Consider the following 22,812-nt stretch of genomic DNA (forward strand, 5'->3'; position numbering starts at 1 on the left):
GCTGCAGGCATAGTTTCCCTAACCCTCCAATGGTTGCCGCGTGCTTGACCGGTGGTGGTCTCGCTTGCTGGCGGGATGACACCTCTAAGTGCTTAGAGATTGGCATCAGCCGCCGCCATTCTCAGGTGAGTAAATCCCTCAGTTCTATATTAAATAAAGTGTTGATTCGTGTGTGATCTGCTGATTAGGTCTCTGAATCACCTACTAGATCAATCGTACATTCAAATGTGTTACTCCATAACCGCAACCACCTTACTTGATGTAAGCATAACTGTGTTTCAGGTCTAGTTCTTGAGTTGGTCCGCAAAAGTACTCCATAGGCCATCATTATGTTCGTGTCGAGCAATATGTAGCAGTTTCCACTCAGAAGACTCCATGTGCACAACAAGATGCCACTACGTAAATGGGTGTTTATAAAGGTGGGATTAAGTATCCGGAAAGTATGAGTTGAGGCATATGGATCAACAGTGGGATTTGTCCATCCCGATGACGGATAGATATACTCTGGGCCCTCTCGGTGGAATGTTGTCTATATTAGCTTGCAAGCATATGAATGGTTCATAAGAGACCACATACCACGGTACGAGTAAATAGTACTTGTCAGGAGATGAGGTTGAACAAGGTATAGAGATACCGATGATCAAACCTCGGACAAGTAAAATATCGTGTGACAAAGGGAATCGGTATCGTATGTGAATGGTTCATTCGATCACTAAGTCATCGTTGAATATGTGGGAGCCATTATGGATCTCCAGATCCCGCTATTGGTTATTGGTCGGAGAGAGTTCTCAACCATGTCCACATAGTTCGTGAACCGTAGGGTGACACACTTAAGGTTTGATGTCATATTAGTAGATATTGAATATGGAATGGAGTTCGAAGATTTGTTCGGAGTCTCGGATGTGATCCAGGACATCACGAGGAGTTCCTGAATGGTCCGGAGAATAAGATTCATCTATAGGAAGTCATTTTATAAGTTTGAAAATGATCCGGTGCATTTATGGAAGGTTCTAGAAGGTTCTAGAAAAGTCCGGAAGAAATCACTATGGAAGGCGGAGTCCCGGAGGGACTCCACCAAGCTTGGCCGGCCAACCCTAGAGGGGTGGAGTCCCAGGTGGACTCCACCAAGGGGGCCGGCCACCCCCCCTCATGGAAGGGTGGGAGTCCCACCTCAAGTGGGAATCCCACCTTGGGTAGGTTTCCCTACACATGAAAGGTTTTAGGTTGGGGTCTTATTCGAAGACTTGTAGTCCAACACTTGGGGGTTCCACCTATATAATGAGGAGCAAGGGGAGGGGGCCGGCTACACCAAAGCCACCACCTTGGTCGCACCCCATAGAGGCCGGCCACTCCCTCTCCCAAACCCTAGCCGCCCCACCTCCTCCACCTCTCCCGCAATCGCTTAGCGAAGCTCCGCCGGAGATCTCCATCAACACCGCCACCACACCGTCGTGCTGCCGGGATTCAAGGAGGAGCTACTACTTCCGCTGCCCGCTGGAACGGGGAGAAAGACGTCATCTTCATCAACACCGAACGTGTGACCGAGTACGGAGGTGCTGCCCGATTGTGGCAATGTCAAGATCTTCTACGCGCTTTTGAAAGCGGCAAGTGATCATCTTCTGCAACAACGAGAGCCTCCTCTCGTAGGCTTTGGAACTCTTCAAGGGTTAGTCTCGTTTATCCCCTCGTTGCTACCATCTTCTAGATTGCATCTTGGCTTGGATTGCGTTCTCGCGGTAGGAATTTTTTTGTTTTCTATGCTACGAATCCCAACAGAAAGTTCTCCCATATTTTTTTGAGCCGCCATGCCAAGGCTGCGTGCACGCACGCAACCATTAAAGCAGCCATACAACATCGGCAAGAGTACCAACACCAGTATGTCAGGAAATAATAACCGACTAGCTTTGTCATTGTCAATGGAGAGCGAGAGTACGAATCACCATTGTCGAGGACGTAGCAACCGGGACAAAAACTACGAGGATAATCCTCCTCGCGGCAACAACGACAAAAGATCCAAAATCGATCTAGCGAAGCAAGATCCGAAGACCCATACCTAGAAAATTGTGATTGTTCAGCACCACCATTGACGCTGGGAAGAAGATCTCGTCACCGAACGAAAAACCGAAGATCACTTATTGCAGACGATGCCATCTCCATTGAGGGGAAACCAACAAGAAGACGGCTACCAAAATCCTAACATAATCTAATGAAAACAATACTTTTATTCGAAACTCCACACATAGATCAGGTTCCCCACTCCTCCCGACGCCGGCGAAGCCGACCGGAGGAGGGGGAACCAATCTATGAAGGAGAAGAAACTGGAGGCGGCGGCTGAGGGGAGAGATCCAAAACTGCTAATGTTTATTTACTAGTTTGTTTTATGTTATATATAGCTGCAATGCTTTGGGTGAGAGAGATGAAGTCCCTCTCCGACTTACTGAAGAACATTAGAATACCTTTTCCTAATGAGGAATGTATCTTGTGTATGTCCTTGTCCTCGCACCCCTATCATGTTGATCCACGATTTGTTCGCGTTAGCTGCATCAACGGAGCACCGCATCTCTATGCTTCATGCTAAAACTGATACCTGCTATCCTACAACGGCCTATGAAGGACCTCACGTCGTCATCATCGCTGCGTACGGTGGCGGTATTAGACCATCCTACCTCCAGGAGCTACACCTACCCCATATGGGCTATGCGCCACAAACCAAGATGCCGCCCTCTTCATCGGTCACCTTCGGCAACAACAAGAAGTCGCAGGTCATCTCACAGTTATGTGGCATGACAAGACACACGCCTTCGCGATGCTACAACTATTCAATACCTCATCTAAAAAAAACTATTCAATACCTTGGCATCGGTAATGACAACAACGACACGGAGTGGAAAATACCAATGGTTATGGTTGCCGCCTAAGGCGCTAAAGGTGGCCAGTAGTTGTATGTCGAACCGTGTGGTGCGTGGACTCGGGTGCTGCTTATCACATCACCCATGAGCTTGACAAGCTGACTACGAGGAAACCCTAACCACGACACTAAAAAGGTTCATGCGGCAAATGGGACATGTGTGTACTCATACTATTGTTCATGCAATTCTCCCTACTCTACCGTCCAAACCATTAAATCTAATTCATGTCATTCATGCTCTTGATGCCATTAATAATCTTTTGTCTATGAGTAAAATTTCATATGACAACAATGTTTATTGAAGCTTCATACTTATGCTCTTTTTGGAAAGGACCAGGACACAAGAGAACCCACTCTTAATTAGAGGTCGTTGCGATCGTAATCCTTACGGTATTAAATATCATGTTATCAACCAAGCACTCTCCAGTTTCAAGGTGTCACATGATATGTTGCACAACCTCTCATCCAGCTTAATTTGCAAGTGGTTCAATATGTTTTTGTGTAGTCATGATTTGCCATCTATCATAGAATCCAATAAAAAATAATGGTTTCCTATTTTCGTGCCCCTCGGTCTTTAGTTTTACTCGGTTTTGTTCAGCCTCAAAACCTTTCCTCAGTTTTCCCCTCTCTCGTGTACCAAACCCTCACAAATCTCAAGCAGCACATTCCCGTCAGGTCAAACTCCTTGAGTGTTACTTGCTGACAAGTGGAACTGACTAGGGCCTAGTCTAGAAATGACACGTCGGACTAGCCATCTCTCTCATATAAAGCATTGGACCTATATCGGCTGATGAGTGGACCGCTTTATATCTAATGTCGGGTCCGTGACCATGATGTTGAGGCCGAAGAAGCTCCTCCCCTACCCATTTTGTTGCCCAAAATTCCAACCGGCGATCAGCAAGCTTTGTCCTGCGAGCCCCTCCACCGATTTGGTCGCCCATAGTTGCCATTGCCGGAATCAGCCCATAGATCCATCGCGGTCGCGTCAACTTAGTCGACGGAAAATCCAACCGAAGACCTGCAAGGTTCATCCTTCAGCCCCTCCATCAACTTATGGCAGTCTCGTAGCCCATTCGGCCTTCTCACAGTTTCGGCATTGGCTCAACACCACCAACTGACGAGCTCACCTCATATATCCCTCAAGTGTTTGATGAGTTGACTAGGTTAATTTCTTTGCTTAGAAAGTTAAGTTCACGGAAATATGGCAAGTAACCATTTTTATTTAGCGCATTAAGCATACGGAACTAAAAAAATTAAACCTTTTAAATAATAAAACATCATTTATAGAAAATATAAGAAATGAAATGATAGGGAATCGTCTGCGGGGCTTGCTTATAAGATATCTAGAGATGCCCTAAATGAGGCGTCAACCTACGCTCAAGAAATCGGGGTTGGGTCCCGGACATGGTGATTATCTATCACCTATAATTTTTTAACATAGTTGTGGATATGCAAGCAATTTTAATTTACAGGGTGACAGAGGACAGTCATGTAGGGGGACTTATTCCACATCTAGTTGATGGCGGGAGTCTATCCTACAATATGTTGATGATACTATCATTTTATAGAACACGATATGCAAAAAGCTCTTAATACGAAACTAATACTTTGCATCTTTGAGCAATTATCGGGGTTAAAGATAAATTTTCATAAGAGTGAGATTTTTTTGTTTAGCAAGGCAAAAGTGGCCGAGAATGACTATAGGATTCTTTTTTGGGTGCGACCTAGGGTTCCTCCCTTTTAGATATCTGGGAATTCCAACCCATTACCGTAAATTAACAAATAGCGAGTGGAAACTGATAGATGATATATTTGAGAGAAAAAAATGAGTAGTTGGATTGGAAATTGTCGTCTTATGGGATAGGTTAGTCTTAATCAATTCTGTCCTTACCAGCCTACCAATGTTTATGTTCTCATTCCCTAAAATACCTGAAGCTGTTAAAAAGAGAATCCTTGTTTACAGGTCTATATTCTCTTGGCAAAGCGATGAGCACAAGAAAAGATATAGTCTAACTAAGTGGAATATTAGTTGTAGACCAAAAGATCAATGAGGTTTAGGAGTGAAGGTCTTAGGTTTAAAAAACAAGAGTTTGCTTAGCAAGTGGCTTTTTAAACTCATGAATTAATGAGGAAGGTATGTGGCAGGAACTCTAAAAAAACATACATATTTAAACTTTGTCTCAGGCGGACTCTCTTCTGGAAGGGTTTGATGAATGTTGAAGATAATTTCTTCAAGAGAGGTTCTTTTGTGGTCGGCAACGACCAGAAGACATGATTTTGGGAGGATACTTGTTTAGGAGACAAGTCTTTAGGCGAGGAATACCCAAGTCTATAACATTGTCTATCATAAAAATGTTACAGTTGCAAATGTGCTAAGTTCCAATCCTTTAAACATAGGTCTTAGGTAAACTTTAAGTGGAAGTAAATGGGCTAGATGGGTTCACTTGCTGCATCATCTAATATTGGTTCAGCTAACAAATGAGGACGATTCATTTACATTTACATGGAGTTTAAACTTAGCTGGAGTTTTCACGGTCGAGTCAGTATCTAGATCTTCTTAATGGTCATATGGTCTATCTAAAGAAATATACCTAGGAAATAAAATTACCAATGAACATTAAGATTTTTATGTGGTTTCTCCACGGAAAGGTGATTCTCACAAAGGATAACTTGATTAAACGGAACTGGCATGGATGGACCAAATATTGCTTTTGTGATCAAGATGAGACAATACACCATCTTTTTATTCCATGCCCTTTTAAAAAAAAATATGGAGAATTGTATACATGACTTTCAATATCCAACCTCCCGCCAATATTGCAAGTATGTTTCGGAATTGGTTAAATATAGTAGCTCAAAAAGATAAAGACCACATTAGAGTTGATGCGTGCACTTTACTTTGGATATATAGAAAGTGTGAAATGACTTTATCTTTAACAAAAAAAAATGTTTACTACCATTTTTGCAGGTTATTCCTTTGGCTACGCATTGAATCTATATGTGATCATATCTTCAGCCGGTGGAGGGTCCCCAGGCCATGGAGTTTGAGTGTAACCGTTTGGCAATGGTGCATGGAATTTCTCTAGCCGATGCAGTTGGCCTGGTAATCTAAGATTGAAATTATAGTGCCAAGTACCTTTTAAGCTATAATACATTTGCAATAAGATTTTATATAAATCTTGAATAAAGATCTGTATGCATCAATTGATGCAAAGGCTGAAGCCTCCCCATTTTGAAAGAAAAATCTCTCAAAACAAAAGATGCATATGCTGAATTTGTTGCCAGTGCGAGTGAGCAATCCAAATGTGTTGTTAGCGCGTCACACATTGGATGCTTCAACCAGTTTGATTTGGACTAGACCTACATAACGGGATTGCTGGCTCGAGATAAACCTCTCAATATTTAAGCAATTTCAAATAGATATGCAAAAACTAATAGTTTGCATCTTTGAGCAATTGTCGGGGTTTAAGATAAGAGGCCTGCTCCGGTGCTCCCCCCTAAACAAGTTAAAGGATTATAGTTGAATTTTTTTCTGTGTTCGGTCCTCCGAAACCAATATCCAATCCATGTATACCTGTCTATGTTGATACGGTAAGTGTACGTCATGTAAGAAAAAAAAATGGTCACGCGAGCAAAATCTTTATAGAACCTTTCTATTTTGGTACACACACGTGACCGTAGATACATACAAAAACGAGGTGCAAGTGCAACACAACGCGAGCCATACGGATCTATACATGGTTATACGAACGGTGCACCTACACTGAAATTACGATCGTGCCCCGTTTATGAGCAAATATGGGAAGATCTCCACCATTGTTATGTTTAACGCGCCTAAAATTTTACCAGGGGAGGAGCACCGGAGCAGAAGTGTAAAGATAAATTTTCATAAGAGTGAGATTTTTTTGGTTTAGCAAGGCAAAAGTGGTCAAGAATGACTATATGATTCTTTTTTTGGGTGCAATAGGGTCCCTCCCTTTTAGATATCTGGAATTCCAATCCATTACCGTAAATTAACAAATAGCGAGTGGAAACTGATTGGGGATATCTTTAAGAAAAAATGAGTAGTTGGATTGGAAATTGTCATCTTATGGGGATCGGTTAGTCTTAATCAATTATGTCCTTACCAGCATACCAATGATTATGTTCTCTTTCCGTAAAGTACCTAAAGAGGTTACACAGGGACTTGGCATTTACAGGTCTAGATTCTTTTGGCAAAGTGATGAGCACAAGAAAAGATGTAGTCTAACTATGTGGAATATTATTTGTAGACCAAAAGACTAAGGAGGTTTAGGCGTGAAGGTCTTAGGTTAAAAAAAGAGTTGCTTAGCAAGTGTCTTTTTAAACTCATGAATTAATGAGGAAGGTATGTGGCACGAACTCTACAAAAAATACATACAAACTTAAACTTTGTCTGAGGCTGACTCTCTCTTCTGGAAGGGTTTGATGAATGTTAAAGATAATTTCTTCAAGAGATGTTCTTTTGTGGCTGGCAACAACGAGAAGACATGATTTTGGGAGGATACTTGGTTAGGGGACAAGTCTTTAGCCGAGGAGTACCCAAGTCCTTATAACATTGTCCATCATAAAAATGTAACAGTTGCAAATGTGCTAAGTTCTAATCCTTTAAGCATAGGTTTTAGGCCAACTTTAATTGGAAGTAAATGGGCTAGATGGGTTCACTTGCTGCATCATCTAATATTGGTTCAACATACAATTGAGGATGATTCCTTTACACGGAGTTTAAACTCAGCTGGAGTTTTCACGGTCAAGTCAATGTATCTAGATGTTCTTAATGGTCATATGGTCTATCTAAGGAAATATATCTGGAAAATAAATGTACCAATGAAGATTAAGATTTTTATGTGCTTTCTCCATGGAAAGGTGATAATCACAAATGATAACTTGATTAAATGGAACTGGCATGGATGGACCAAATATTGCTTTTGCGGTCAAGATGAGACAATTCAACATCTTTTTATTCCCATGCCTTTATTTAATGTATGGAGGATTGTATACATGACTTTCAATATCCCACCTCCCGCCAATATTACATGTTTCGGAATTGGTTTAATAGATTAGCTTAAAAAAATAAAGACCACATTATAGTTGATGTGTGCGCTTTACTTTGGACTATATATGGAAAATGTAAACTGACTTTATCTTTAACAAAAAAAAAATCCTATCATTTTTGCAGGTTATTCTTTTGGCTACGTATTGGATCCATATGTGGTCTTATCTCAGCCGGTGGAGGGTGTTCATGCCATGGAGTTTAGGTGTAACCATTTGGCAATGGTGGCATGAAATTTCTACAGCCTATACGGTTGACCTGCTGATCGAAGATTGAAATGATAGTGGCAAGTACTTTTTAGATGGTTGGTTCGTGTGGAGACTTTACGTGATCCGTGAGCTATAATACATCTTTAATAAGACTTTATATAAATCCTTAGTAAAAAGGGTTTTCTGCATCAATTGATGCATGTGCTGAATTTGTTTCCAGTGCGAGTGAGCAATCCAAATGTGCTGTTAGCGCGTCACACATTGGAAGCTCCAACCAGTTTGATTTGGACTAGACCTACATAACGGGATTGCTGGCTCGAGATAAACCTCTCAATATTTAAGCAATTTCGCTTGATTTGGTTCCTGTGTGTATCACACATGATTGCTGCCGGTCCCTCAGACTGCAGTAGTCCAGCACGATGCGGGGCTGAAGCTCAACTGCAACTATTATTAATTCGCGCCTCCGATCACCCTTCTCTGCACACCACCACCACCACAGCATCCTTCACTGATAGTGTGCGACGAACGATGGCCCGACCACGATGCGGGGCTCTATGTATCCTGCTCGCCGTTGTTTTCGCTGCGGCAGCGGCGGAGGAAACAGAGAAGCAGTCCTCATACATTGTGCACGTCGCGCACAAGCACGCGCCGCTGCTGCCGGACCGCGGCGGACTGGTAGCCACCGGAGCGTACGGCTCGTTCCTGCATGACCACATCCCCGTGCACATGTCCGTCCCGGCGCCGAGGGTGCTCTACTCCTACTCCCACGCAGCGACGGGCTTCGCAGCGCGCCTTACGGGACGCCAGGCCGCGCGCCTAGCGTCCCAGCGTTCCGTCCTCGCCGTCGTCCCTGACGCGACGCTTCAGCTGCACACCACGCTGACGCCGTCCTTCCTCGGCCTCTCGGCTTCGTCCGGCTTGCTCCCGGCGTCCAACGGCGCCACGGACGTCGTCATTGGCGTCATGGACTCCGGCGTGTACCCCATCGACCGCGACTCGTTCGCAGCGGACCCGTCCCCTCGCCGCCGCCGCACCGGAAAGTTCCGAGGGAGCTGCGTCTCGGCTCCGTCGTTCAATGCCTCCGCGTACTGCAACGGCAAGCTCGTCGGCGCCAAGGCCTTCTACGAGGGGTACGAGCTTGAACTTGGCCGTCCGATCAACGAGACGGAGGAGTCGAGGTCGCCGCTGGACACCAACGGCCATGGCACGCACACCGCCTCCACGGCCGCCGGCTCTGCCGTCGCGGACGCGGCCTTGTACGGCTACGCCAAAGGGAAAGCCGTGGGCATGGCCCCGGGCGCGCGCATCGCGTCCTACAAGGTGTGCTGGAAATACGGGTGCATGACCTCTGACGTCCTTGCCGCGTTTGACGAGGCCATCGCCGACGGGGTGGACGTCATCTCCATTTCGCTCGGCTCCACAGGCTCGGCAGAGTCGTTTGATATGGATAGCATCGCCGTTGGCGCCTTCAGCGCCGTCCGCAAGGGCATCCTAGTCTCGGCCTCCGCGGGAAACTCCGGTCCCGGCGAGTTCATCGCCCGCAACGTGGCGCCGTGGTTGCTCACGCCGGCGCGTCAACCGTCAACCGCCGGTTCGCGGCGGACGTGGTTCTCGGCAACGGCGATACATTTCCGTGCTCTTCCTTGTACGCCGGCCCCGCTTGGCGCAACCAAGGTACCGCCGATATACGGCCGGACCGTCGGCTCAAAGACCCGTGAAGCCGGAAGTCGAACGCGCCACGGTCGCCGGGAAGATCGTTCTATGCGACCCCGGCGTGAATTTCAAGCAAGGGGACGCTGTGAAACTCGCTGGCGGCGTGGGAGCCATCTTCACGAGCGCGAAAGAGATGGGCGAGCAGGCGTTCGGCAGCCCCCAAATCCTCCCCGCTACAGCCGTCACCTTCGCCGCCGCTAAGAAGATTCAGAAATACATAAGCAAGAATACATCCCCCATGGCGACGATCGTGTTCCAGGGCACCGTCATCGGCGGCCCGACACCTCCTTCCCCTAGAATGGCGTCCTTCTCGAGCCGCGGGCCAAACGTCCTCGCGCCGGAGATCCTCAAGCCGGACATCACCGCCCCCGGCGTGGAAATCCTCGCTGCATGGACCGGCGCCAGCTCGCCTTCGGGCCTCGAGTGGGACACGAGGCGAGTGCAATACAACATCTCACGCGCGCGCCTGCTGCTGGGCCCGGGCTGCTAAGCTCAGTTAATTGATTAGTATTCAATCAAGCTTGACGCTTTTCCCCGCGGGTTGGTTTTTTTTTTTTTACTCTCCGCCACCCAAACTTGCCTCTTTAACTGCGTCGATTGATTTTCAAACTCGCCCAAGTGCACGCTAGCAGCACCTACTACTCCACTCCATTTATGATGTTTCCTAATAAAACAATCATTTTCTTTCTTGATTCCATCCATCCATCGATTCCACCATCTGTACGCACCGAATTCCCGATTCAACCAAACCTATTTTTTCTCCATCCATTTGCAAACTTGCTTTGCTTCTTTCAACCTCAACCGCACCACCCACTACCCAAACCTACCTACCTTGCTACAGAAACTAATCGTCCAAACATACTACTAAATCAAGTGGCCCAGGAAATGGAGGATCTTTTTTCTTCAATACAACAAAAAATACCTACCTACTACCTTTCTACCATAATTCTACACATACTTGGTCAAACTTTACATTGATTTGTCTAAAAATTCATATGCACTACATTTTACTAGTAAGGAGGGAGTTCGTAACTGGTGTGGATGCACGCGTGGCCATATTGCAAATCCGTTACTCCAGCACCTCCCATTTTAAAACAAAATCCAGCGCGAAACGAAAATGGAGTTGAGCACGCCGCTGAAATTTTGGAGATGCTGAAATTAGCGGAGAAAATTTAGCCTCTTGATCTAGAGCCAATGCGTCAACAGAAAGCCAATCCTCAAATTCTGATCCAACGCCTCGAGCCTCCCGAAGACGCGACCCAACCTCGATACCCCCGCCATCCACCCACCGGCATTCACTCCGCCGCCACCCGCCGGCATTCACTCCACCCGCAGCACACCATGGTCGAGGTCGCCGCCTCCTCCTTTCCCCAACGCATTCCCCTCCAATCTCCCCCCTCTCCCCCTTCCATCCTCTCTAGTCTAGTCCCACAGCGAGGAATAGCTAGTCGGTGGGGCGGCTCGCCGGCCACCTGCAGCAGACGTAGCCAGCCACCAGCCGCGGCCCTCGCGGATGCAGGCGTCCACGTTGTAGCGCCGGTCGCCCATCTTGGGCCCCGCATCACCGCCGGCGAGCGCGTCCGAGTGCCCCGGGTGTCTGCATCTCCCGCTGACCCTCCTCCTCCGCCCTTTTCTCCATCTCGGATGGATTGCAGCAGCTGCAGGGGCAGCCTCCTCCGATGGCAGAAGGGGATGAGGGGGGCGACCTGGACATCCTCGAGATCGCCCAGCCCCAACTAGACGGAGGCACCCTCCATGACGCCGCCCCGCAAAAGGTCATTTTTCCCCTGCAAAATCGTTTGGATTTCACGATCAAAGCTGTGTGTTGGTTCATCGATTCACCACGTTTTTAAATACTAGTACATCACCCACAAACATTGGTTCTCCGTCCTCTGTTTGGTTCATCAGATCATAATAGAATCTCTTTATGGGTCTGTTCTTTTTCCAGGTCTGTTTAATTGCACGCTTGTTCTATGTGTGATCTGCTAGCTATCTCTCATTTTTATTACAAGATGCAATCAAACATTCATGAATTTTGGTTGGTGAGATGCAATTTTCTTTTGGAAAGCACCTAATGTATTAAATATTGGTTTGGATTCTAGTTCATCATATAATGATCAAATCTGGGTATCGATGTATTGATTCACCTTTTTTATGTACTAGCACTGGAGTCACCTTTTTTGTATTGATTCACCTTTTTTATGTATTGATTCACCTAATGTATTAAATTTTCTAGGTCTGTTTCATTGATCGGACATATTCTTGAGCACCTATGTGAGAGAGATTGAACAGGAGACGCTGTGCATCTTGCCGTGAAGTGGCGACCACAGTGGCGCTCTTGTTGGCGCTGAAGTCGGACAGTGACCAACTTCACCGCAACGCCATGTGCACTCCTTCTCGGTCCTCCCTGCCCTCGGACCAAGAGCTGAGAGGCATTTGGAGCGTTGCTGCCCTGACCTAGCTGACGAACCAAGGCTGCTAGCAGCTGCTACTACTGCATGTCTTCGTTTAGTTTGTTCTGCCATAGTGAGGTAGACCTCTCACCTATTTCTAGGTCTATTTCAAGTGTTTTTCTGTCTGTGAATGATATGCTAGTTAGTTCTTTCTTCTCTTAGTTACAGTATGCAATTCAAAACATCCACATATAGCTACTGTTGTTGAGATGTTTTGGAATCGATCTCTGGTAGTACGTATTTTTTGGCGATTCATTTGATTAAGAAAACCAAGCCGGATTTAGCTCTATATCTTGAACATTTAAGTGCATATCCATACATTTGTATGACCACGGCTGTGTCTCATGAAATAAAAAAGCTATCTTCTCAAGTTATTAACAGAAAAGGTTTTTGTTTCTACTTACTAACATGGCATGGCAGGTTCTACTTATTATCTTTTCAAGTATCATTGTTTGCATTTCAATGTATTCACTTTGTTTATTTCCTATCTCTATACATGCAATTCTTCATAATGGTTTCAACTTTCAAAAGTAAAACATATTTGCTCATGCTACTCGTTTTATACATGATTAACGGGTGGTTTGTTGTGGTAGACAGAGAGAGGAGATGTGTGCCTCACTGGAAGGTGACAACCATGTACAACACAACTCTTGCCAACGAACAGTGACACCTCCACGCTATGTTCCCTGTTGCCCTACTCGGCGCTCCCCGCCGCTTGGATAGAGAGGTTGATGGCCCGCACCTCCATCAGCAACTCCTATGTTTGTTCACTGTCCGTGCCACCTGGAGCAAGGAGTGGGATGGAGTAGGGTATGGACGTGGATGATGATCCAGAAGGGGTGGAGGAGAATGAGCTAGATAATCTCGATGAGGAATTCGTCCATCCCCATCTCGAGCTCGAGGGAGATGTTGATGATGCCATGCAAAAAGTCCATTTTTTACCTTGTCCTCTAGCCTACTTGCTATGTCCTGCTCCAGCCATCTTTTGGGTATCTAGGTGATTGCTTTGTACAAATTACTTGGTAGTCCTGATTAATCATTGTTCTCGTATCTTGATAATGGATTCAGCTTTTGTACTAAAAGAATAAATCTCTAGAAGGTTACCGGATTTTTGGCGATTCATTTGAGCAACAAAAGGTCAAGCTATAGCTGATGTAGATCCATTTTTTGGAAGCTATCTTCCTAACTTGTTAACTCAAGTTCTTGTTTCTTTTTGCTGACATGGCAGGCGCTACTTATTAACGTGTCAACCATTGGTTGCATTTCAATGTACTCAGCTCAATCATGGTTTACGCTATAATTTCTTATTTGCACTTACTTTTCCCATCTATATATATGTAATTCCTGATGATGGTTTTAGCTTGCGAAAGTACACTTATTTTGTCATGCTCTTTATTTACCTGATTAACAGTCGTATTGTCCTCCAGTAGTTAGCCCTCTTGATGGTTTGACTAGGAGTATTTTCCTTACTTGGTATAGGCTTAAGAGTAAAGTGATAACAGCTGACTATTCCTATTCTTATGCTGCGAGTAAAATGAAATCCCTTTTGCCAATATCTAAGTGTTTTTTTAAGTTTGGATGTTATGTACCTTTTTAGAAGTTGATATCCATGCTTTACTCACAGGATTTATCAAACTGGGACATTCTATTGTGGAAGGGCCAGTATGAACACCGGTTGCTAGAATGCTGCCTCTACTACGAGCTACAAGGCCAGAGATAGTACCAGCAGGGCCTGCGACCTCCGGGAGCTTCTCTTCATGTTCTCCGTAAGTGCTATCTGTTGTTGTGATTAAGCTCTGGAGGCCCTAAGTTTGCGCTTGTCTGATGCGATGAAATCATGTGCGATATGCTCTCCTTGTATCTGAGATTCTCCTACCTTAATTTATCACGGCTGCTAGCTACTGATGCAAAGAGCAAAGCTTTATAATGTAGAGGTATAGTTTTGTAATGACTCTTATCTATATTTCTACATTTCTTATGCTTGCTTTATCTATAAGGCACATAATCTTTTCATTTTGTTCAATTAGCTGAACGGACTGTATCATTGTATCAAAACTTGTGATGTTTTTCTATTGGATTATGGAAATTTGGTTCACCCATGTTAAGGTGGTAGTTAGTGCTATTTCTCTGTTACGATGTTGCATCCTCTTTCATTGCGTCTCATCGAGAAACTAGCACTTGTTACAGACCAGGTTGGGGAAGGGTTGTGCCTTCCTTGATTTTTCTTATTTATTTTTGTTCCATCGAGCTATAGGTTTACATTTTCCCCATGTTGTGAATATGTCAGAGTTTTGCACCTACATGCTTGCTCCTGGTATGTCCGAACATCGATGCCCAGTCTTGTCATCGATTGGAGTAGCAGGGCTCGTTGGAGCTATGGGATTCAGAGTAAGATCAATCTGCCACTTCTTACTCTGAATGATGTGCGTGTGTTTCCTTCAGTACATTGCACTTCCATATGACTACCGAGTGGGTAGCATGTGTGAATGATTATAGCATGAAATATTTCTCCGACTTGTAGAGGAATGTCATCTTGGGCATCTTGTGGGAGAGATATTGAGCTGGAGAGGAGCCCTGCAGCTTGCCAGCGGTGGCGACCGCATCGGTGCTCTTGCCTGGCATTGACGCCGAATGGCGACCAGCACCGCCACCCTCCTGCCTGAGCCTCCTTGTCGCCCAGACCAAGGGCTGAGAGGCGTGCGACGGACCCAACGCTGCTATTGTCTGCCTTCGTCGATAGTAACTGGCTTTACATGCTCATCTATGTAGATAGTAGGTACGTTTTCTAAGTTATTTTCTCTCTAATTTTCAGTCCAAGATGCATTCATTATCTGTACCTAGCGTTCATATCTTTTTGAAATTGATTTGAATATGTCCAAGTTGAGATGGTATAAATAAATAGATTGTCTGCCGAATTTGTTTGGGATATGACTGAATTGTGTTCAAATTCAGTGAATTTTGACCAAAATTACTGCTATAAAATTGAGTTGGATTTGTATAAAATGCTTTGTCACATCCTGTTGTAATTTGTGAAGTTGTGACAGTTTTAGATATATCTTTGATTGTCAAGATCATCTGATTTTTGTTGAGCCAAGTAGCTAACATGTAGGTTTTGGTTGTTTGATTGGTACTTTCCTATCTATTACTTCCTTGACATTTTTGTTCCGATATTATCTTAATACCACCTAGACCTAGTCACCTCCTAGCTGGTCCGAGAGCCTCCAGGTTGCATGTTATGTTGATGTATGATGTTGAAAGTTGAAACTAGAAGTAAGATATCATATCAGTGACAATCTATTTCACAATCTATTTGAGGTTTGATTCACTAGTGTTTTCTTACATTCCCATTAGATATATGTGCTGGTAACCATCTTTGGTGGTTCTGAAATGAAGACTGTCAAAGCTACATGTCAGATATCCAAGCTAGATTTGAAATTTTTTTGTATCCTTAATGGATATAGATATCTCTCCCTTTAGCAACTGTTAATTTTTATTTCCTAGAGTGCATGGTAGTTAGAATAACCATGTTCTTTTTCTATGATGACACTAAAAAATAAAAGAAGCATTGTTGTCTCACTGGGGCTAATGTTGGCTTCTACGTTGCGTTTCTGGTGTGGTGCACTTTACAAAAACGGTTTGCCTTGATATGGGGAAGGCGGCGGAGCTCAGTACGGGCGGTACGATTGGCCCCGCCCGTACGGATGCCCGATAAACTCCCTGCCTCGCCAGGATGAAATTGTCCTCTAAAGGAAATGTTTTTATTTTGTTGCAATTAACTCATAAATTTCCTCGGATCCTCCATAAATGACGGTTTCCTGAAATACATAATTCAAAAGCAAGGTTTTTCGGATGAGTCTGCTTAGCATACTGTGGTGAAGTTCATTCCTGGAAATTGTACTTGGAGATTATATTAATACTGCAAGTACTTGTAACTTCTGAGCTATTGCTCTCCTATATGAATCTGAATATTATGTCATATTTGAATTGAGCACTGAATTTTTTTTCATATTTTGCTAGCTAAACCAAAGCTTTTCTCTACTTATCTACTTTAACACTTTGACTAGCTAGTGCCTTTTCATGGATACGTGAACCTAGATTGCTGGTTTGTTTTTCTGGACATAGAAGAGATTGTTTGCATTAGGAAACCCTCTTATTGATTACAGTAAGGAAAACATGAGCTATTTAGTGTAGCGACTATAGGGAGAAAATTACCTGAACATGTCCATTCATTTTTAAGTTGCACAACATCAAATATCGCAATCTATTGAGTCTGAGATGGTCTGTTGTCCTTTGTTTGGAATCTCAGACCTTGTTGTATACCAGCCACTTCAGCATTTTTGCTCTCCTGGAAAAAATCATCTCTTTGGATCTAGAAGAACTTAAGCAATTGAAGTTCAATCAGCATGATAAAGTGATACCACCTCTGTTCCAAAATATAAGGCTTATATTTCGGAATGAAGGTAATACTTGTTATTTAGGAACATGTACTGATTTTTAGCGTTTAATTTATATTCTTGAAAATTCTGCATGCCAAGCATAGAGAATGTCATGCATGCTTATACTTTTCATGTACTGAACCGTAGCAATTATTTTTTACCGTGATGATCTGTACCTAATGTTTTTTTTCTGCAGTGCACCCTTGGTTGCTCTGTGGGACACATGTTTCTGCTCTTTCTGATGTCGGCGGAGAGGCCACTGCCAACATCTTGTTGCTCGGTTGTGGATGAGCTCGAGCGCAAGTTAAATGGCATCAAGGTAATCTACTCTCTTAAGCCCTGGCTCTTTGTTATTGTTACTACAGATGTGCATTATCTTCTTGCCAAATGCAAATAAATAGGTTAGACAAGAATAATAATTCAGCTGCCCAGAATTTTTTTGTCCTTAAGCAAGTGTTGATTCACTGAAACACAATGAAAATACACATTCTCGATTTATTATTCATTGGTTTGACTGAAACCATTTTTTTGCTTATCATTTTCTTGTAGATTGGTGGAGTGAGTGAAGCAGCAGACAGCCAAAAGAAGATGGGGTGCAGTATAGGTATTACAGGACCAAGTTTTATACTGAAATTCTATTGTTGGCAAAAAAAGTTGATCTGATGGTATACTCGGTATTGTTGTATGCTTTTAGTGTTGATATTTACTGGTTAGCGTGTGCATGGACTAAAGAAAGTGTCTTGCCATTCATTTGATTTGATTGAAACAACAATATGCATTCTCCCCAAGTTCCGTTGGAAGAACATGTTCGAGCCATCATCAGATGCTAGTAGTGTGTCCATGTTTTTCTTGAGGGACAAGTGCATGAGCTGTCTAAGCATGTGCATGTCTACGTACACAGAGTAGTCAGCATGAAGATTAATTGTATCGACTGAAAGCGAAGCATGTGCTTGTGATTTAGAACTGTTAACTCAAATTGTGAAATAGGTTCATCTTTGATTTAGAACTGTTAACTCAAATTGTGAAATAGGTTCATCTTTATATTCCTGTTGATGCAAGAGTTTGTTCTTAATATGTTAGACTGATAGGATTTTTAGCATCGTCCATAAATAAATTTTGTTGCTCTAGCATGGCTATATATGCCTAGTGAGATTTCTATTCAAGAATTATCAATGGTATGTCCGTCTGGGTGATGCTTCTCTGTAAGTATATATATGTGCATATATTAGCGAAGCTTGTGCATGTTTCTTATTCATTTTAGAATGGTGGATTCAAATATCTGAATACATTCATCTTTACATTCTTGTTGATGAAAGATGTACTAAGTCTGGTAGTCTGATATGCCATTCATATGTGCAATTGTTGGCTTTTGAGGATTTTTCACATATGCTCATTAGTTTTCTTCTTCAGCCAGAGTGTTTTTCAAACTCGATACTCATGGAGGTGTAGCTTCTTACTGATTCACCAACTATGAAATGCAGGGTTTGGCCTTTGTTTAATTGAATAGTTTGGAGGTTGAATCTACAGTCGTGGAATGCAAGATTGAGCATCCGTTCTCGTGTTGATTGATCTCTTTCCGCCGTCAGCCTGATGGTGGTGGGCTCACAGCAACACAACCATGGTGGCGGTGGTGTTCTTCTGCTACAACCGAGCGGTACATGCTCCTTCTATCTTGCAACCCCCTCTGTGGTGCTCTGAATCATGGCCCTCATGGCCTGGTGGTGTGTGTGCGTTCGTGTGCGTCTTGTGTTGATGTTGATGAGGACGACATGTTTGAATACCCCCTGACACATGAGGTTGTACTTGTATATATTCCTTTAAAATTGTAGTGTTTCTACGTCTCCAAAAATGTTGTTCTAGTCCAAAAATTCATGTCTTCTTTGTTTTTCAATAGCAGACCTTCGTGAAATACTTATATTCGTGTCTCCAAAAATTCAAATGTATTACTCCATAACCGCAACCACCTTACTTGATGTAAGCAAAACTGCGTTTCAGGTCTGGGTCTTGAGTTGGTCCGCAAAAGCACTCCATAGGCCATCATTATGTTCGTGTCGAGCAATATGTAGCAGTTTGCACTCAGAAGACTCCATGTGCACAACAAGATGCTTTACTTCTGCTAGGAACGCCAAGGGGAACAATGGTTCTAAACCTAGTTCAAACACTACCGTGAAGGTGACTGGCTGTGTTCTTTGGCTCGAACTCTTTACATTTATTTAGGAGTTCAAATTATAATTCCATATACTAAACATTTGAGGCTGATCTTTCTGTTTGTGATTTTCAGGTAAAGAAGAAAAGAGCTAAGACCTGAAGTAACTAGTTTGTTCTTGTGCTTGTCCTCGCTAGCTCACTACATCGACCAGGCCTGTTGCTGCTCTGACCTGTAGGAGAACTAATGCTCCAACTACGTCCCCGTGTCCAAAAGTAAGCACCTTTATTTCTATCTCCCTCCTCCTTGAATTGCTTGGCTCGGATGTGCGTTTGAATTCATGCTTTGATTCCATTTTGCTCAGGTCACATTGTTGTTCCAGTGGTGGTGTGGTGGCGTTGGTGCCCTCCGATGGTGTTCTGGTGGTGGTGCCCTCTGTGTGTTCCGGTGGTGGTGCCCTCTGGTGGTGTTGTCCACCAGAGCTGCTAGCGGCAACCACGTGAGCTCCTACTAGTACTGCTGGCGTCCAGTACAACCTGCTGCCCCTGCCTTCTTCGACCTGGAGCTGATGCTCCAACTGCGTCCCCGTGCCCGAAAGTAAGCACTTTTCTTTCCATGTCTCTCCTCCTTGAACCGCTTGGCTCAGATCTGTGTTTGAATGCATGCTTCGATTTCATTTTGCTCAGGTCAAGTTGTTGTTCTGGTGGTGCTGTGGTGGCGCTGGCGACCTCCATTGGTGTTCTGGTCGGTGCCCTCCGTTGGTATTCTGGTGGTGTAGTTCATGGGAGCTGATGCCAGCAACCACGGGAACTCCTGCTGCCGCTGGTGCTGCTGGCAGTCTAGTACGACCAGCTGCCCCTGCCTTCTTCGACCTGGACGTCTCCTACATCACAACGTCCCTCCTCGGAAGGTCTCCCTTTCTCTCTCGATACCTCCCTCTTTACCCTGGACTGTGCTGTTTATGTTTGCTAGAGTGGGAATATGTGATTCCTGCATGGAAAGATTAGATTTTTAGTTTCTGTAACTAATTTCCTTAATCAAAATTTGAGCATGGGCACTTCCGCTAATTTGAGGGAAAAATATTGTTCAAATGTCGAGGATATCTTGTGCTGCCCTTATTTAACTATGCTTTGGACTAGATCCAGCATGACTGCAGATTGCAATGGCAATGCTATGAGCAACACTTAATCTATAACGATGTAAGAGTAGAATGCACATGTGTGTTTGATTTGCTAGAATATGCCCTTATTGATCTATGCTTTGGACTAGATCCAGCATGATTGCTGATTGCAATGCCATGAGAAGCACTTAATCTATAATGACGTAAGAGTAGAATGCACATGTGTGTTTGAGTTGCTCGAACGTGCTCTAATAATTTGCTCATCTGCCTTTGCATTATTAAGGAAAGTTTGTGCTAGTGATAATATAAATCATTGCTTGGGATTTGAGTCTATGCTAGTGATGCATAGCTGGTACTATTGTACCTTGTGTGGTCTTGCTCTATATGTTGGTTTCTTATTTAATAGGTGTTGACACTAGTTTCTTATATGATTTTATAATAAAACATATACTATGTTACAAGGCACACGTCCAACCCTTGCAATAATGCATCTATACATACGTGGCTTAAATTCTGTTACATTTGGTTGCTGGTACCTGAGCCTCTTGGTTTTCATCATCTGAGACAAATATATTTAAGCAGGTGATGGTGATACATTAAGCCAGTGCTTGATGTGAATAGGAGATAGTTGGTATTAGTCATTTTGAAGTTATATATGATTAAAATCCATCAACATAAATTGTTTTATGCATGTTCGTGGCCACAAGCAGGAGAGATTTTAACATGTTGTTGGTTTTACTTTCTTTCCAGCCTTGCTATTTTGTCTTATAGCATTGTTTTGTATGGTGTGCAGCCCTAGTGGTGGAAGTTCATCCAGGCGGCAACATTTCGTAAAGAAGGTGTCTTGTAAAGAAGTATTCATTGGAGCACTACACGGCCCATCCTCGTGGGGCTCCGCAGACATGGTCTATCGCCAACTGGCTCGGGTGGTGCGGCTTGCCTCCGGTCCGCTATGCCTTGACCCGGCGGCGTATGCAGTACTGTTCCATTTGTTGTAATACTAAGTAGTCGAATTGTGTCGTCCAAATCAGTAGATTTAGTTCTTACCCGTGTATTTCTTTATTCTTTATTTGCACTTGTCATCTTTACTACATTCATATACTCCATGTATCCTTAAATACCTATGTGTTATGCATAGTACTAGTAGTTGATTGTTTGCGAAGTGATGTGGATGTCCAAAATAGAGTTAAGGTCAATTTCCAACACTTCAGCCGTCGATTGAGCTCCTTCCACGAGTTATTACCAACGTGCCTAATCTTTGTAATACCAGGAATATTTCAAGTCATATTGGTTTTACAAGCTAGCTAGACATGATGTCTTGTTCCTCTTATCGCGGTCAACCCCACCCACACCATGGTCAATCCTGCAAGTCACCGTTACACAAGCCTGATGAGCTTGCTAGCTCCAGTTGACTATGCGTGGGGGCTAGCGGTTGCAAAAAAGTCCGTTCTACCAGGCTAAGTGAAAAACTATTGAAAGAGAATATTTTACATGCTGGATTTCTGTCTATTTATCTGGGATTTCAACCTCATAGATAGGGTGCTCTGATTTGGTAACCTCGATTGTGTGATTCATGGTTCCCAAATTCTCAGCCTACTTAACTACTCTAGTCCATATTTTACGAGGTCAATGCATCATCTAGAAAAGCTTGACCGATCGTACGATGTGCGGACGAATCCACCATGCTAGGCAACATAATGGAGAAAGTGAAGATTTGCAAATTAATCCATATGAAGGGTCTTCGAGTCTGCCCAAAACATCTGTATATATGTACATCATTTTTGCACCCACTAATTTCAGCCGAACGGACAAATGGTAGATAAGGAGAAGACCTTGGGGACACAAAAAAAACATAGATATGAATCCAGTCCGTGAATTAAGGAATTACTTAATTAATAGGACAGGAATCCAGCCCCTGACCTGGACCAGGAATTACTCCCATCGTATGCTCAAATTCTGCGCTTGCTCGCATAATTAAGGAAAGGTGCCTAATTTATGGGGCGTTTGTTTGTCTTCCCTAGGCAACTCACATCAGTAATCTATGAAACCAACCATCAAGCTACGAACCAAGAGCAGAGGAGAGAAGAGCCAAAAACTCTTTCCCGCTCAGCTTTTGCCTCGATGAAAATTCAAACCAGCCTCCCTCCTCTATAAATGTAAGTCCATTGTCATACACCGCGTGCGGGGATCGTGTGTGTGACTTGTGACTTTGGACTTTGGCGTCGGCGAGGAGATGAGATGAGATGGCCATGGCCTCGAGTTCACTACCTGGACGCGCGCGAGTTCCCGCACTCCCTCTTCCAAGACGCGCACGATCTCGAGGACGCCACCATCGCGGATGCGCACGAGCTTGGCGACACTCGACGGGGCGGGTCGACCTGGCGGCTGGCCGTCCAGCTAGTCGTGCACCCTCCTACGGCGCCGGTGCTCCCGTCTTCGTTCTCGTCCGCCTCCGCAGCTCCATCGCCGTCCGCCTCCGCAACTCCGTTTGGGCCCTGCCTCGCCGCCGCACCAGAGGCCTCGCCGCGCGACCCGGGGAAGCTACTGCGGCCTCCATGATCCACGAGGAGTCCGATGAGTCGACGCAGACATTGGCAACTACTGCGGCCTCCATGATCCACGAGTTCACCTCTAACCCAGGGCCACAGCACCGGGGCTCTGTGTAGGGGCGCTCCAAAAACCTGCCGCGCAACATAGTGGAAGGGCAGGCCCGCCTCCACAAGGACTACTTCCACCTCACTGATCCGATCTTCCCG

General features: G+C 44.4%; 1 long non-coding RNA gene and 1 pseudogene across 5 annotated transcripts; both read left to right on the forward strand.

Annotated features, from left to right (window-relative positions):
- The first annotated feature begins 8,697 nt into the window (after positions 1-8,697).
- On the forward strand, positions 8,698-10,391 carry LOC127336597 (subtilisin-like protease SBT1.4; annotated as a pseudogene).
- Positions 10,392-11,153: 762 nt separating this feature from the next.
- LOC127336600 (uncharacterized) lies at positions 11,154-21,241 on the forward strand. 5 transcript variants are annotated; one of them, XR_011752711.1, is made up of 14 exons: positions 11,154-11,676; positions 12,138-12,432; positions 12,948-13,351; positions 13,979-14,120; positions 14,642-14,742; positions 14,876-15,130; positions 16,987-17,109; positions 17,340-17,464; positions 18,201-18,444; positions 18,786-18,962; positions 19,072-19,211; positions 19,301-19,533; positions 19,623-19,846; positions 20,850-21,241. It is a non-coding gene; the product is annotated as an uncharacterized lncRNA (long non-coding RNA). The 5 variants fall into 5 exon arrangements; XR_007873421.2 differs by lacking the exon at positions 19,623-19,846 and having other exon boundaries at positions 11,157-11,676; positions 20,850-21,236; XR_011752708.1 differs by lacking the exon at positions 19,623-19,846 and having other exon boundaries at positions 11,157-11,676; positions 17,340-17,455; positions 20,850-21,236.
- Positions 21,242-22,812: the final 1,571 nt, after the last annotated feature.

The sequence above is a fragment of the Lolium perenne genome, chromosome 2 (genome assembly GCF_019359855.2).
Source record: "Lolium perenne isolate Kyuss_39 chromosome 2, Kyuss_2.0, whole genome shotgun sequence".
Lineage (NCBI taxonomy): Eukaryota > Viridiplantae > Streptophyta > Magnoliopsida > Poales > Poaceae > Lolium > Lolium perenne.